The sequence below is a fragment of the Pezoporus wallicus genome, unplaced genomic scaffold (assembly GCF_028554395.1).
Source record: "Pezoporus wallicus isolate ANWC-B61680 ecotype Strahan unplaced genomic scaffold, APGP_CSIRO_Pwel_v1 contig_7099, whole genome shotgun sequence".
NCBI lineage: Eukaryota > Metazoa > Chordata > Aves > Psittaciformes > Psittacidae > Pezoporus > Pezoporus wallicus.
Genome location: NW_026634982.1, coordinates 1 through 15,079, shown reverse-complemented (window position 1 = coordinate 15,079; position 15,079 = coordinate 1).

The following is a 15,079-nucleotide window of genomic DNA, read 5'->3' as shown; positions in this document are numbered from 1 at the left end:
TGTGGTCTCCTGGCCTGGGCATTTGAGTTTACAATACATTGTACTGGCACGTTGGTTACTGATGTTGAGAAGAGCATTGAAAGCTCATAACGGACCAGTGTTCTGCACTGGGCTTTAAGCACAACAGCTGCTAGCAGCATTGTTCTTGGGTTTACTTGCTGCAGAGGAAGTTTATTTTTCATACATATATGTGCAGTACACACAAAGATGTATTTCTTTCTCTCTCTGAAAAAGGAGAGAGAGAGGGAGAACAGACAGGATGGACTATGAGTGCTTGGAATTATTAAAGATTAAGCTGTTTTCAAGAAAATATTAAAGCATATAACATTACAAATACATATAGCAAACCTATCTCCCTTTTTCAGAATAAATGAAAAGTACAGATGTATAAATCTCAGTCAAGAATAAGCTATTTCTTGCATCATCATCACACAGTAATAATATATATCCACTCTATTTGTAATGGCAAAATTAAACCCTGAGTTAGCAGTTTCATTATGCTACCAAACAGCAAGCATTCATATGTTCTCTTGATTGTAAATACAGCATCATTTTTCCTCTTTGTTTTACAGAATTCCATTGCAGCACAAAAATATTAGGACTCCTTGGAGACAACAGGACATTGTAATACTATATAGTATTGGTAGCTTACATAAAATAGCATAATGTTAAAATATAACTACAGATTGTACACAGGAGAGGAGCCAGCCTCTGGAATCACTGCTTTAATATCCATTTTGACCACAGCACAAAGTACTATCCAGCATCAGATCTGCTCTAAATGGTCATGTTAAATGCAGCTAAATTCAATTGAACAGCTTGATCTCTTGCCAGTTCAGACACACATAGGCTACACCTGCAACAACAAGAAAATGATGAAGACAGTAGACAGTGGGATTGTAGTACTGTCCCTCGCAGAACTAAGGAATCATACAGGAAATAATTTGCTGACTGGACTATAGAATGAGACATCCCTATAGGCTACAGGAACACTTCTTGTTATAAACTCGTCAATCTCCTTGTAGTCTTCATTTTTACTGGATCTAAAAAAAAAGAGAAAAACAAACAAACAAACCAACCCAAACAAAGAAAAAGGCCAAAACAAGCCCATTATTTCCATGGACTGAAGTTGAAGCTTTACTTCAGAATACAATTGCTCCCTCAGTGTCCCACTGAACTTGTGCCTTTGTGGCTTAATTGAGCCAAGTGTAAATATATAAGACAAAAATAATTCTCTTATAAAATCAGAGTTAGATAATACTTTAATGTGCTGATTTTCCAAGTCCTTGCTTTTTGCTTTTTTTTTTTTTTTTTTGTCTTTAGATACAGCAATAGTACACATTTCCCTCTTTATAGCTGGGACTTTTGCTGCTAAAATCAAAAGAACTTCTGATTTAATGGGAAACACTATCAGATCTTTAATCTACTTCACATCCTTAATTTCTCGTTATATCCTCTCTAGACTGGCTTAAAGTTACGTTGACCTCCTCTGACTATTAACACGTTACCGTGTTACGGTATGCTAAAAATCAATAAACTGCATTCCCTTCAATTAAAACTTCTGAGGTGCAAGAGGGAGAAGGGCATACCAATGGGAACTGGGAGGCCTGCCACGTGCCCTTCTCCCCCTGCATGTCATTTTCTTCTTTGTATTAAAAAATATTTGCATTACAAGAAAAGGAAAAATGGCTGTCCTTATAGAACAGAATTTTTATTTCCCTTCTAAAGAATAGCAAACTGAATTATTTCAGAGGAGCAAATAGAAGGGGAATCAGCCTGTACGAAGCGTTTTCCTAAATGCATCCACACTTCCACCCTGCAAATGCTTTCTCCTCAAAAGGATGTTATAAGCATACTGAGATCCCAAAGACTGTACTTTTTACCAACATGTTTAATCAGTCAGCAATGAAACATGGGTCTCTGTGTAAAGGAAATGAAAGCCTCCAGTGAAAACCAGTAATTTTTATTGTTTGCTAGACTACAGATTATTTGCTTAGAAAATTACCTGGACAGGGACAAGTAAAGCCAGTGAAGGTGTGTGCAATGTTTCTTTGGGAATATATCAGGAAACCAGGCAGTGAGGCTGGGACAATCTGGACAGTATCCCTCCACAAGACCCAGAGATAAGCACATTTCCTTTAGCAGCGATAATGCTTTGGTTATTCTAACAAAGCCTTTTGACCAGTAACAGAAGAGCACAGCTCTCCCTGCTGTTCTTTAACACATTTCACAGAGGTGGCTCATAGGGTGATTTCACAGCAATATTAACATCAAGGCTGAATACAATGAGGTGATTTTCACAACATTAACCTGACAGTTCATCACCATGCTTTGTGTTGCCTGATACCATTCCTACAGAAGAACCAGCTACAGCAGCTATCCTGATTGAAATAGACCATTGCTAGGAGGAACCTAAGGCAAATTGCCCTCCAGGCTTAGATTTTTACGGAGGTGGCTCAGAAGAGTCACAGGTCTCCTGGGACAGGTAGGCACTGCTGCTGAGTACCTATTTAATCAGCTGAGTGGAGCAAAAAGTATCTGCTGCTGACAGAGACTGCTGTCCTTACCACCACTAACCAGCTGCTCTCCTACCAGATTTGGGTGAGAATGAGTTGTTGCAGGGAGAAGAGACAGGAGTGTCAGTGAATGTCTTATCAGCAAGGACAACAGATAAGCCCGCTGACAATCCTCTACTTTCTTGCTAGATAGTCCCACTCAACAGTAGGTATCTTGCACACCTGTCACAGCCTGGCATGTGCAGATGCACTTCAGCAGCCACTAGCTACATATCCATATGTGAATTCCCAAAGCTCAGAGTGATCTTTCTTAAGATTGCGTGAGGAAAGGTGATGGAAATTTGTCCTGTATTTAAGCAGCAAACAAGGACTCTGGTAACCTGCATTTCCTGTGGCCTGTGCACCCTGAAGTAAATCACTGAATTTCAGTGCTTCTATTCTCCACCTATTAAATGAGGATTCTTTTCTGTCTTTTCTCTGTTTACTTAAGCTGTGCTGTCTTATACTGTGTGTTTGTACAGTGCTTGACGTAGTGAAGTCACTTCTCAACACTGTCATCCTGCAGGTACTGCTCAGAATCCAGACAGCTGCCAGGGTTATTAGTGCCAAGCTGCACAGACTTGCAAAGGACAAGATGAGACAATGATACAAGAGTGATGTCTTGGAGAGGTGCTGAAACATGGGTGCATCGCCACCAACAGTGACATTGGAGAAGGAGCCAGCTCAGCTGAGAAGTAAAGCTTTTATGATATAGAATCATAGAATAGTTAGGGTTGGAAAGGACCTTAAGATCATCTAGTTCCAACCCCCCTGCCATGGGCAGGGACACCTCACACTAAACTAAGCAAAAATACACACACTCCCCAGGCACTGAAGGTTTGAGGTTGCTTTGTCAAGAGCACTCCCTAAGCTGTAACTCTAGGTGTACGTGCATCAGGTTCAAAAGAATTCCTCTTCAGATCAGGAGCAGCTGCTCTGGGCATAGTAATTGTGAGGGGAAGACAAGGCTCTGCTGTGTTTACAAAGGAGCAGCAAAATCCTCAGGTGCCACTTTACTCTAACCTGAAGAGTGAGAACATCTGCTTTTAAAAGGTATGTCAACTTGCCTGATCTCCCATGTCCTTACATTTTTCTGCTGCTGTTTTTAAAGACATGAAGCCTCTCTGAAGTACAGCTCATTTTATTTCTAGCAAGTGGTATTTTCTGGGTGCCTCGAGGACTGTGGCTGTTGGCAATTTATTGGATCTTTCTTTTTTCATTGCTGAATTATACTGGGTAATAGATATCCACTGACATGGCTTCAATCAGGAGGCTGGGTGTGAGGGGTCCTGTCCACAGTGAAGTATATGAACTGAGAGGACTAAAAAGTACCTGCTGGCTAGAAATGGAAGGATGAAGATAACTACTGAATATCTTGTTCAGTTTGAGGCTTTGGTTTTGCATTTTAATGGTATCTCCACTCTTGGAAGTGTCTGTTGGCTGCTGGTTTTACATAAAAGGAAGAATTTCATTGTTCTGTAACAGCAAAATCTTGGAGCTAGGAACTCTGTGGTGACTGCTAATGGCTATCGTTTTATCTCAACTCTGAGTTACCACAGCTCTGAAAAAAACACAGAAAGATGTATATGTTTTATGTGCTAGACTGCTGGGCCTTCAATAAATCCCCAGCGAGGATTCAAAGATCAATGATTTGAAGGGAGTGCAGAGATGCTCACTTAAAAAGCCCTCTATCTGGCATTGTAATGAGATGAAAGACTGCAGATGTTGGTGTCCCTAAACAAAAGGGCTGGGCTCTGAAGTGAGACGCAGCAGGTAGGACCTCTAAGACTTAATAACAGGCTTTCACAGAATGACCTATGGTTTCAGAGGCCTTCCGTCATTAAAATAGGGGGAAGGGATGCTACTCTGTCCTCTTTAAAGCTTTCTGATGCTTCCTTTGAAGATTTACATTGGGGCTGCATGTACTCATAAACTGTAAGCATCATATATCTATCATATTACTTACCATCTTAAATCTAAAGACTTCGAAGCTTTAAGAATTTCTGAAATAATTCCTTTCCGCTTACAGTATGTCCATGCTTATTTTTTCCTCACATAAAGGGGTATTATTTGTTTTATTTTCTTTTTATAACCCAGCAGTAGAAAGGCTTTGAATGGAATAAGTAAATTGGGAAAAAAAATACGATGTTTTTTATAGTACCCCACTGTTGCTTCTGCTTCCTAGAGTGTCTGGACTAAATCTTTTTTGTGTCCTGTCCTGGTAGAGGTGTAAAGGCCTTCAAAGACTGTGTGAAAACTGCAGAGTTTACCCTTGCAGAACTCGAAACTACTTGCAGCATTGTCTCCATTCACCGGAGTTAAGTGATGTGATTAAAATCTCAGCTAAGCAATATGTTCCTCCCTAAATTTGTTTATCTGCCTTCCTTACTTTGTTTAAAGCCTGCTAAGTAGCATGGCATGGCCACGAGAGGCAGAACAAGGGGAACCCACACTGTGATAAAAAGCTGTGATGTCAACATAAGGCTTAAAAATGTGTGCATTTAAAAATTAATATTTTGGCAGGGTTTTACATAAGTAGAGTTTGCAACTCTAGTGGCAACAGTTGTTAGGTGCCAGATTCTCTGAAAGGCTTCTACTCTCTTTCAGTATTACAAAACTGGAATGCATAATGTGGTTTATTTGAATCATATTCTCTGTGAGATGAAAGCAAAATGATTTTTCAGAGACAGCTTTTATAAGGTCTTCAAAGTGAGTTTACTGTTGTTTCCATCCAAAAATTGAAACCTAGGAGTGTGAAAGAAAGCTTTCTGCCTAGCATGCTCATGATCAGCTTTCAAAAAAATTTTCAATTGACTTTGCTTTTAAACTTTAGCAAACAGCCCAATCTTGCATTCACTGAAGTAATGTTGAGATCTACTGGTAACTTAAAGATGTAGTGAGCTGATAAAACTTCAAAATTCCAGGCTACAGCTGAGCAGTAAGCTGAAAAAGCTGCTCCCCACCCACACAACGTTTGTCTTCCCTGAAACCATGTTCTTTCATCCTCCTCTCTTCTTTGGTTTGTTTCTTCCTCCTGTTTTTCACCTAACCATAATACACGCCTGTTAGCTCCCTGGGATAAGGGTTGGTTTTCCTTCTGTGACTTTCATACAGCACACAATTATAGACTCGGGTTTCTAACTGAAACTCTTAAGCATTGTGACTGGGAAGAATAATTACCCTGTTTTTTTTTTTGCTGAAGTTTTAGAAACTGCAACGAATATCCAGTACTTACACGAGTATCAGACGCCCACTGTGTCTCCACATAAGAGACTGAAACCTTCATGTGGCAGCTCAGGCTAACTGGTGAAACTATCCACAGCCCTGGGGAAAAGAGCTCTTTGGCTACACTGAAACTTTGTAGTTCTTATCGCCCGCAGCCAAACAGCTCTGGGCTTGAGAAAAATCCAATCTAGAACATATGGTTCTGGTTCGTATTTTGCTGACTGAAGTCTACTTTTAATACCAGAAATCAAAGCAAAAGAGTTATTCTTTCCACTGCCTCCTGCAAAGCGATTTTTTAGCACCCTTATGTTCCAAAATGGAATTTAATGTATTGGTCAAAATCCAAACATGTTCAGGGGCTGGATGCAACTGCCACACACCTGGAAAAGCTGCAGACCAGAATAGCTGCCATGGTTTGTGTGTGCTATATTTTGGAATGCTGTTGCCTTGGAAGAGCGGAAATTGCAAGTAAATCTAAGCTCATTAAAGTGATTATAACTACACTTCAGTTCTGCTATTTGGCTAAAATTCTTAATAAACTGTTGCTTTCTTTAAAAAATGAAACTAAGCCCTCCCCCTGTACCTAGGGAGCCAGTAGGTGTTTCTTTTTACTCATCTCAAGAAGAGATGTTCTCACAAAGCCAACGAGTAGCTATATTCCATACATGTTTGTTCTGTAGGTGACCAGGAACTATAAGGAGCACTCACAAGCTCCTGTTATTAGGAGTACTGATAAATCATGGAACAGTGGTTGGAGAACATAAAACAAATTGTTTGTGCTTTGTTTTATCATCTCAGAAAGATGATAAATTACATTACAAAGTTACATTAGCTTTTGCCTCTGAACACTAAGCTCAAGGAGCTGTGATGTTACCATTATACTACCTACAACATTATACACTGAAGCAGAGACTTTAGATTTTTCAGAGCCCTTCTGGGATTTTAGGCGTATCTCCCATAAAATGTTATTTCTATATACTGCAATCTCTGTGAAATCTTTTTTCTATCTCTGCTATGCCTTTTTTAAGAAGAGATGAGCAACTGAATTTGCTCTTCAAGGTGTGCACTTAACTTGATTTACACAAAGTAATTATAGATCAACAGCCTGCTGTTTTTTACAGTGTAGTGTATGAGTGTTTTCACTTGGCTATTGCCAGAAGGGTCGGAGCACATCCAAGAGCTAACTGTGCGCACACTGAACATGTGCTCCCTGCCCCACCAGCCGCAGGGACAAGCCAGCCTCTGCAGATCTGTAGAGTTTCAGCACTATGTCTCTTCAAACTGCCTGTGAAATTCTCATGTCGCAGGTTTTAGTGTGTTGTCCTCAGCATTTAGGTATTTCATTAACTGTATGCTAAATCTTACTCTGTGAACTCAGTGCTATATGCTTCCTGTGCTCGCACATCCTTTGGGATGCATGCAGTACCTGAAGAACAAAGCATAGCTTTGAAATAAGTAACTGTTGCAAGTGGATGGATTATTATGAAATATCTGGCTTTAATGAATGTTTCATCCCACAAGTCAGAAAGCCTCAGTCAGAACTTGCATCTCTCTCCACTACAGTCAATCAACTGAGATACAAATTCATTTAAAAATAAGCTTTCTTAGTTCTGATGTGCAAGGCGTGTCTGTTTATCTGATCTTTTACAATTCCAGCAAACCTCAGCGCCCTCAGAAATGTTAAATACTCAGACAATATTTAGAAAATTCTTTAGAAAAGCAGGAATTTAATTGTGCTTTTCTTTTTTCCTCATCGTTACTCTGTGCTAGTAATGATCACAGTATCGCAAACCAGTTTCTGATACACTGCTACTATTTGCATTATTATTTGCATGGGGGAAAATACCTTCACATATTGAATCTAGCTATGCAGGGAAAAAATAAAACAGATACTGCTCATATATTGAAATTGTAGTATTCTTAATCTGCTTGCAAACTGCTTCCATCGTATAAGAGTGATAAAAGTTGCGCAACCCTCTTCAAAGGAAGCATTGTGAGGAGGTGGTGGCTGATATTGAACTCCCAGTTTGATAGAATCTTAAACTGCTTAGAATAACTCTGGCATACAAAAAAGCTCTAAAGTGTCCATGGCTTTTATGGGGAAAAAATATTGGAGAGACTTTTTACAAGGGCATGTAGTGATAGGACAAGGGAGAATGGTTTTAAACTGACAGAGTAGATTTAGATTACATATTAGGAAGAAGTTCCTCCCTGGGAAGGTTGTGAGGCCCTGGCATGGGTTGCGCAGAGAAGCTGCGACTGCCTCATCCCTGGCAGTGTTCAAAGCCAGGTTGGACGGGGCTTTGAGCAAACTTGTTCTAATGGAAGTTGTCCCTGCCCATTGCAGGGGGTTGGAACTGGATGAGCTTTAAGGTCCCTTCCAACCCAAACCATTCTGTGATTCTATGAAAAAATAAATCTCTTGGAACCAGTGCTGTAACTGGAAAGATTTTGAATAGCAGCACTGAGCAGCCCAGCATTCCCTGCAGAAGAGTGTGGTTGACTCCAGTCAGTGGGGTTTTTCTTAAAAAAAAAAAAAAACCAAAACAACAAAAATGGTGTCAAAACTCAGGGCAGGCGGGTGGAAGGTGAGGAACGTGTTGCTGTGGTGACAGTACAGATGTCTCTGATCAGTGTAAAACCACTGAAGAAAATATGTAGGTCAAGATCCAGTATCACACGTTGAACACTTGAATTTCTCATGGTGCAGAAGTCTTACCTTATGCACTGAAGGATTAAGGTAGCAGGCATTTTTGTCCCATTTATTAAAGAAACATCTTTGCTGTCTATTTTTAGTGCCAGCTGCTTAGGTAAGTAGGTAAGGAGACTGGAAACCAGGGATACCTGCAACGATGCTTTTTTCTACCCTTCAACTGCACCTTAACTAGTCTGGGCTGGAAGTTTGTGACTATAAACTTTGTATCATATGAATCCTAGAATCAACTAGGTTGGAGAAGACCTTTAAGATCATTGAGCCCAACTGTTACCCCTAGGACTGTCAAGCCCACCACTAAACTGTGTCACTAAGGGCAAACTTATCTCCCCTCATGGCTGCCCCTCAGGAACTCCAGTCACAGCCACCCTTTATCTGCACCCCTCCCAGTGGCCCCACACTATATAGCTGCTGCCCCTACCCCTCATGGCTGCCGCTTAAGATCTCCCCTCATGGCCACCCCTCACGGCCCATGGCTGCCCCTTCTCTCACCTCACAATCTCCCCTCACAACCGCCCCATCACCCCCTTCATGATCTTCCCTCATGGCTGCCCATGCCCTCATCTCATGATCTCCCCTCACGGCTGCTCCTCTCCTGTCCCCTCACAATATCCCCTCTCTACTGCCCCTCCTCTCCCCTCATGACCTTCCCTCATGGCTACCCCTGCTCTGCCCTCACAGTCTCCCTTCATCCCTCATGACTGCCTCTCCTGTCCCCTTGCAATCTCCTCTCACACCTTATGGCTGCCCCTGCTCTCCCCTCACCCCCTCATGGCTGTCCTTCCTGTTCCCTCACGATCTCCCCTCGTGGCTGCCTCTCTCTCCCTCCCACCGATCAAGTATTCTCCATTAATTAATTTTAACCCCAGGTTTACAGACACATTGCCTTGATGAAGGCAGTATGAAGACAGGATCTATGCTTAACCTTTATGAATCACATGCTGCTATTAAATGAACAATCAGTATGTTACAGGGGTTTGCGATGCAAGTCCTTAATGCACAGATGCTGTTCCACCCAGCCTCAGGAAAAAGGTGCACTGTTCACTCAATGGCACAGCATGGACAGTTGTTGGACTGTTCCCTGTGCTCTGCATGCCTGCACTCACCACCACTGCAGCCATCCTGTCAGGGGATGATGCAACCAAAATTCACAGAACTTAGAAGGTGGAGATTATAATTTTAGTAACCCTGAGACAACACTTGCTCTGTCTGACTAAGAACATTTATGAGGTAGTACCACTGCTTTGCAGCTAACACACCTAGGCAGCACTGAAGGTGCAGCTCAGGGTGGCTGTCAGTATGAAGGAACACGGCTTTTTGTTTGTTAGCCTTCTATACGGCATGATGTTTGTTTATGAAAATGAAAGCATTAAAATGTAAATGTTGGACTTCATGTGAAGGTATGTATGAAATGAGAATAGGTTTAATTAACTGGTCTAATCAGAGTGGCAACTTAAATTGTAACACACAGCAACTCCATCTCCTACCGCTCTGAGTCTTGTTATTTATTGTGAGGAATAAATTAGATTTTTTACCTCCAACTACTTTTTAATAATCAAAGCAAAATAATTCATGCAGCTTGTAAGTTATCATACATAAATTCAGCAGATGTGGCAAAGATGATAAAAGGCTTCTTTGTGCAAAATATTTTGTACGTCAATTTAAGAGAGTCTTAAGAACAAAACTTCATGTGTTGCAATTTGTCAGCAATTTCATTGTTACAGCTTATTTTCAAGGGGGTTCTCAAAATCCATGGTGGGACTCCTGTAGTATTTTATGTAGGAACTTGATATTCTTAGGAGCATATAACATCTTCAAATACTTTTTTAGCTCTAGATCTAGAGTACAGCTGAAGAGGAGTAACTTCGATTTTTGAATGTACGACCAAGCTAAAGGTTACTGTAATAATAACCATTATTATTAGACATACATTAATCATTATTAGTCTAGTCTAGGCCTGCTGTGTCATTGTACTGAAATGCAATTAATTTTCTCTTTCATACGCATTGAGAAATATGCTTGGTTTCCACATGGACCCACAAGAACTGGTGCTGTGAGGCTGCCAACATGTCTCTTTCATGAAGACAGAGGTGCTGGGACACCATCACTATATGCCAGCCTTCTGTAGCTGGCAGTGCACTGCCCTTTGCAGTAATTAAAATTTCCTTATGACCATTCCTTTGTGGTTTACAACTGATTCAGCTCCATGATGCAGCTCGTTTCTTCCTCTCCTTCGTTTCTGTCCTTTGCTGGTCTACAGTTCTGGCTGTAACCCTCTGCATCAGCAGTACATGGGATGTGGGTCATCTGTCTTGTTTCACTTTTCATTTGATTTGCACAACACATGGTGTTACTAAAAAATAGCTGCTAAGGTGAATAGCTATTGAACTGGATAATTAATGTCATTAGCTTGTTCTATGAAATGATGGTATTTAATCAGAACAAAAGGAGTTTTGTGCTTATCTGGCCAAGGAAATTAAGACCACTGACTTGGCTTTGGAAAGAATTTCTCTTATGCTGTGGTCCTAGATGTGCTTGTATAACCAGAGTCATGCCTGCTGTAATGGAATTCAGCTTTAAAATGGCCAGCACTAAGTGAAAGCTCTGACATGGTGTCTTGCTAGAGTGAGTCTCTCATGAAAGGCTAGCTTTTAATTTCCATTAATTTCTATTTCCATATGAAAGACAGTCCTTACGAAGTACACGTGCAGCCTTGCAAGCGGATGTTTGATGATCCTTTGCGGTTCTGTTGTTACCTGGGCACTGTGAGGTAGCTCCTGCAGTGCACAGGGTGATATGCATTAAAAGGGTAACCTAAGGGTGGGTATTAATGCTAAAATTTTCTAGCGTTTTCACTTTCCACCCTATGCAGATTGTCTCTTGGTAACGTTTCAACCAGTTCCATGGTCCATACCTCTAATAAGATCTATCTAGGTTTCATATTTTAGGCCTGGCCCTCCCAAACCTGCTTTGAACCAAAATTATCCCTGGACCATTTAGGAATTAAAAAAAAAAAAAAAATATATATATATATATACTATTTTATCATAATAAAGAAGCTGCATTTTATGCAAGTGCTGTTTTTTTGTCTTGGAACACAAAGATTTGTTCCAAGCTACTTTTCCTGTGTGGAAAATAGACATAGACTACATGTATAAAACATATGTAGAAAATAATATATTACCATGTACCTTGGTAAATTGGCGTCAAAGAGGAGGAGACTTTTAGCCTAGTGATGCTGAAGTGGCAGTCGTTTTCAGGAGCTAAGGAATGCTGAGCCAGAAAGAATTGAGAGCCATACACAAGTTAGATAGGAAGTGAAAAAAATAGCTGTATGCGAAATAACCCAACACATAAATTAGACACCTCCTCATCTTGCATTACAAAGCCTGCACATGGCTGGAGTCTTTTCCCATTGTTTCCTCATACACGGATCATTCAGTTATTTTCACCAGTCATCTAGTAACAGCCCATTCCCCCCACTTAGCTACATACTTGAAAAGAAAGTTAAGAATACTTCTTACTGTACACCTCCTTCATCCGGACTTCTAAGGGATAATCAAAGCCTTGCTTCACCCTTACCTTCAATTATCAGCGGTTGAATGTGTCAGCTTTCTTACACCCCCACTAATTTAGATACCATTACTCCCTTCATAACACCTGGAACACCTGCCCATTCTGCACATTTGACTTCTAAAGTAGCATGAAGTGCATGGGAGGAGTTGATCAACTTGGATTGTTATTTAATAGCTGTTTTGCAGAAATTCCTACAGGCATTAATTAAGATCGAGGTGCTAAACACTAAGAAGGCTTACACTGAAAAACAGTTCCTGCCCCAGAGAGTTCATAATTCACTTTATGGCAAGTTACAACACGCAGATGAGATAAATTAACTGTAGGGAGGGAGAAAGAAGTAGTATAATCTACTTCTCCAAGCATTTTCTGGACAGTGTGGATCACTTTCTTATATATATTTGCAAATAGAAGTATGCTTATTTTGCTGAAGATAGTAATTTCTGATTTTAAAATTAGCTCTCTGATGTCATAAAACTCTTCTTCCAAAGAAACGCCTACAACATTCCTTCTCCACCTAGTGTATGTGTGTTGGTTATGCTGTACTCTGTGTCCTTCCCTTTTCAAGGGCACCAAAATCTGTTATTATGTATTGACTGGTTTTCAGCAGAGAAAAAGATGAAGGGTACCTTTCTTCATTTTATGTTTAAAATCAAAATACTCCAATAAAACGGGAGCTGGCCTATATCCCTCCTTGTGGAATTAATTGTAAAATATGTTACTATAAAGCTGTGTTAGAAGTGTGAACAGATCTTGGTAACAATCAGACATTAAAGTTTAGAAGACTATAATGTCTAATAGGCTTATTTTTCCATTAAAAAAGGGAATACATTATTTTGTAGGTGGAGATAAAGGTCAATTTGATTTATTTCAGCTTGTCAAATTTTATGAATAAATCTATTATCTCTGGTAATATTCCTTAACAAGGTATATCTTGGTTTCCACCAATTTTAAATTACTGGAAACCATCCAAGAAATAATTAAGGCCTGCCTTTATTGTCATGGAAAGTGCTTTTCTTACACACTGCATGCTGTGCAGTTTTTTATGCTATCTAAAAGTAGGTTAAAATACTGCCAAATCAGAATCCTTAATAGCTAGCCTTAAGCGTAGTAACTTACCCCTACTTTTCCATAGATATAAAAGCATTTTCCTATACAAACAGGCCACTTCCTCCAAGGAGAGGAAGATCAGGATGTAAATAACTAACAAAGATAAAAGCAGCAAAATATTAATCTCAGATGTAAGCAAATGAAAATTTTGCTATTTTTAGTAGGACTGTAACAGGCCTCTTAAGACTTTAACTATATGAAACCTTGTCTATAGCACACTGTGGATTTTTTTTCCATTAAGTTACTTCTTTTATACATCTCAATTATTTGTGATTTCAAATATAAAGCGCAATGATTTCAAAGGAAAAAAGAAATGTGATTGCCAGAATATTCTTAAAAATTCATCCCTTTTCAGAAGCCACACCAAGAAATCTGAAAGTCCTCTAGAAAAATGAAACCAAGTTTAATACCAAAAATGACAGCTTTTCACCTTTTTTACTGGAAACCAACTGGTCAAAGATTTCGATGACTGTGATACAAAGTAAAGAAAACACACTTAGAATGGTAGCCTTCATCAGCACAAGAGCTTTAACTGGCAGTTAAATATATGTTTCTTTCAAAAATATTGATTTTTTTTTTTAATCTAAGAAATGGTTATACACGAAGAACTCTCTAGTATGCTTTGCTCTGAAGCCAGCAAATCTGTCCGTGTACTACTGATATTTTACATTGAGCTGACGTACATCCAACACGGGCAGAAGTAACCATCCACATTGCCACAACTACCTATAGCTGTGGTAAACGCATTAAGTGAAAATTGTTCCATGGGAAGGAATAGAATGAAGGTGGGACAGCAAGAACATCTGAGACAAAATACTCCTGCAGCCCTCCTCTAAAACCTGTATGCTCTGCAAGCAATAACACAGGAAAAAGTCTTATTAGATGTTAGTTCTGAAAGACTTCACTGCTCGAATCATGCTTGGATATTAAAATGAAGAATGACTTAACATAGCCCTGGGCCGTGGGAAACATTCCTTGTATCTAACCTAGGTGACACTACATTCATTCAGAACCGAGTACTGCTGCCCTTTCTATGCCAGGCATCTAACAGGTCGACTTCATTCACTCTGTTACCCTCAGCTGCTCCCGGACCGTTCCTTTCCTGTTTTCGTAGGGACAAGCAAAAAGGCAGTAAGAGTACGGTAAGAACATACAACCGGGCCTGGACCCTTGGGCCATTCTCTCTTATTTATGCAACACCAGCAAGAAACCCCGCTTGCAGCACTTCCCTCCTCTCTCACTTCGCCCCTATCAGTGCGTGCAGCGATCCTAGGCGGCGGTGGCTTGCAGCCTGCGGTATTTGCTGCGTCACTCGAAGAGACCGGGCTCAGTAAGGCAACTCATATTCCAACAGCAGTACGAACCGCACACCCTATCTCCCCCATCACCGAACAGCCTCACAGTACCCGTACCCCCCACCCCAACGCCGCGGATCGGGGAGGGCGGGGCCCGGCAACCACTGCCCGCCGCGGGTCACGTGGCCAGGGGCGCCGATTCGAGGCCCGTTGCCAGGCGACGGGAGGGCGCGCGGCGGCTACGGGAGCTGTCGGCGGATGGTGAGGAAGCAAGGCAACGGCGGAGCGGCCCCGGCAGGTACCCCCGTGCCGCCCCGTGGACTTCCTGTAGGGAGCGGTGGCAGGAGCAGGGCGTTGCCGCCAGCTCCCCCTCCCCGCGGGCTGCGCAGAGGCGAGGCTGGCCAGTGTACTCCCGGCAGGGGCGCAGGTGCGCTGTGAGGCGCTGCCGAGCAGTTTCCCAGGCCGCTAGAGTGACAGCACCCGCACCCAATGGGCGCAGGCGTCTCCGGCGAAGGGGCGGGGCGCCCAGGCCGGCAGGGCGCTGCCGTCCGCCCGTTGGAGCACGACGGTTTTCCCGCAGGGGGCCGTGTAACGCAGTGACTCCGCCC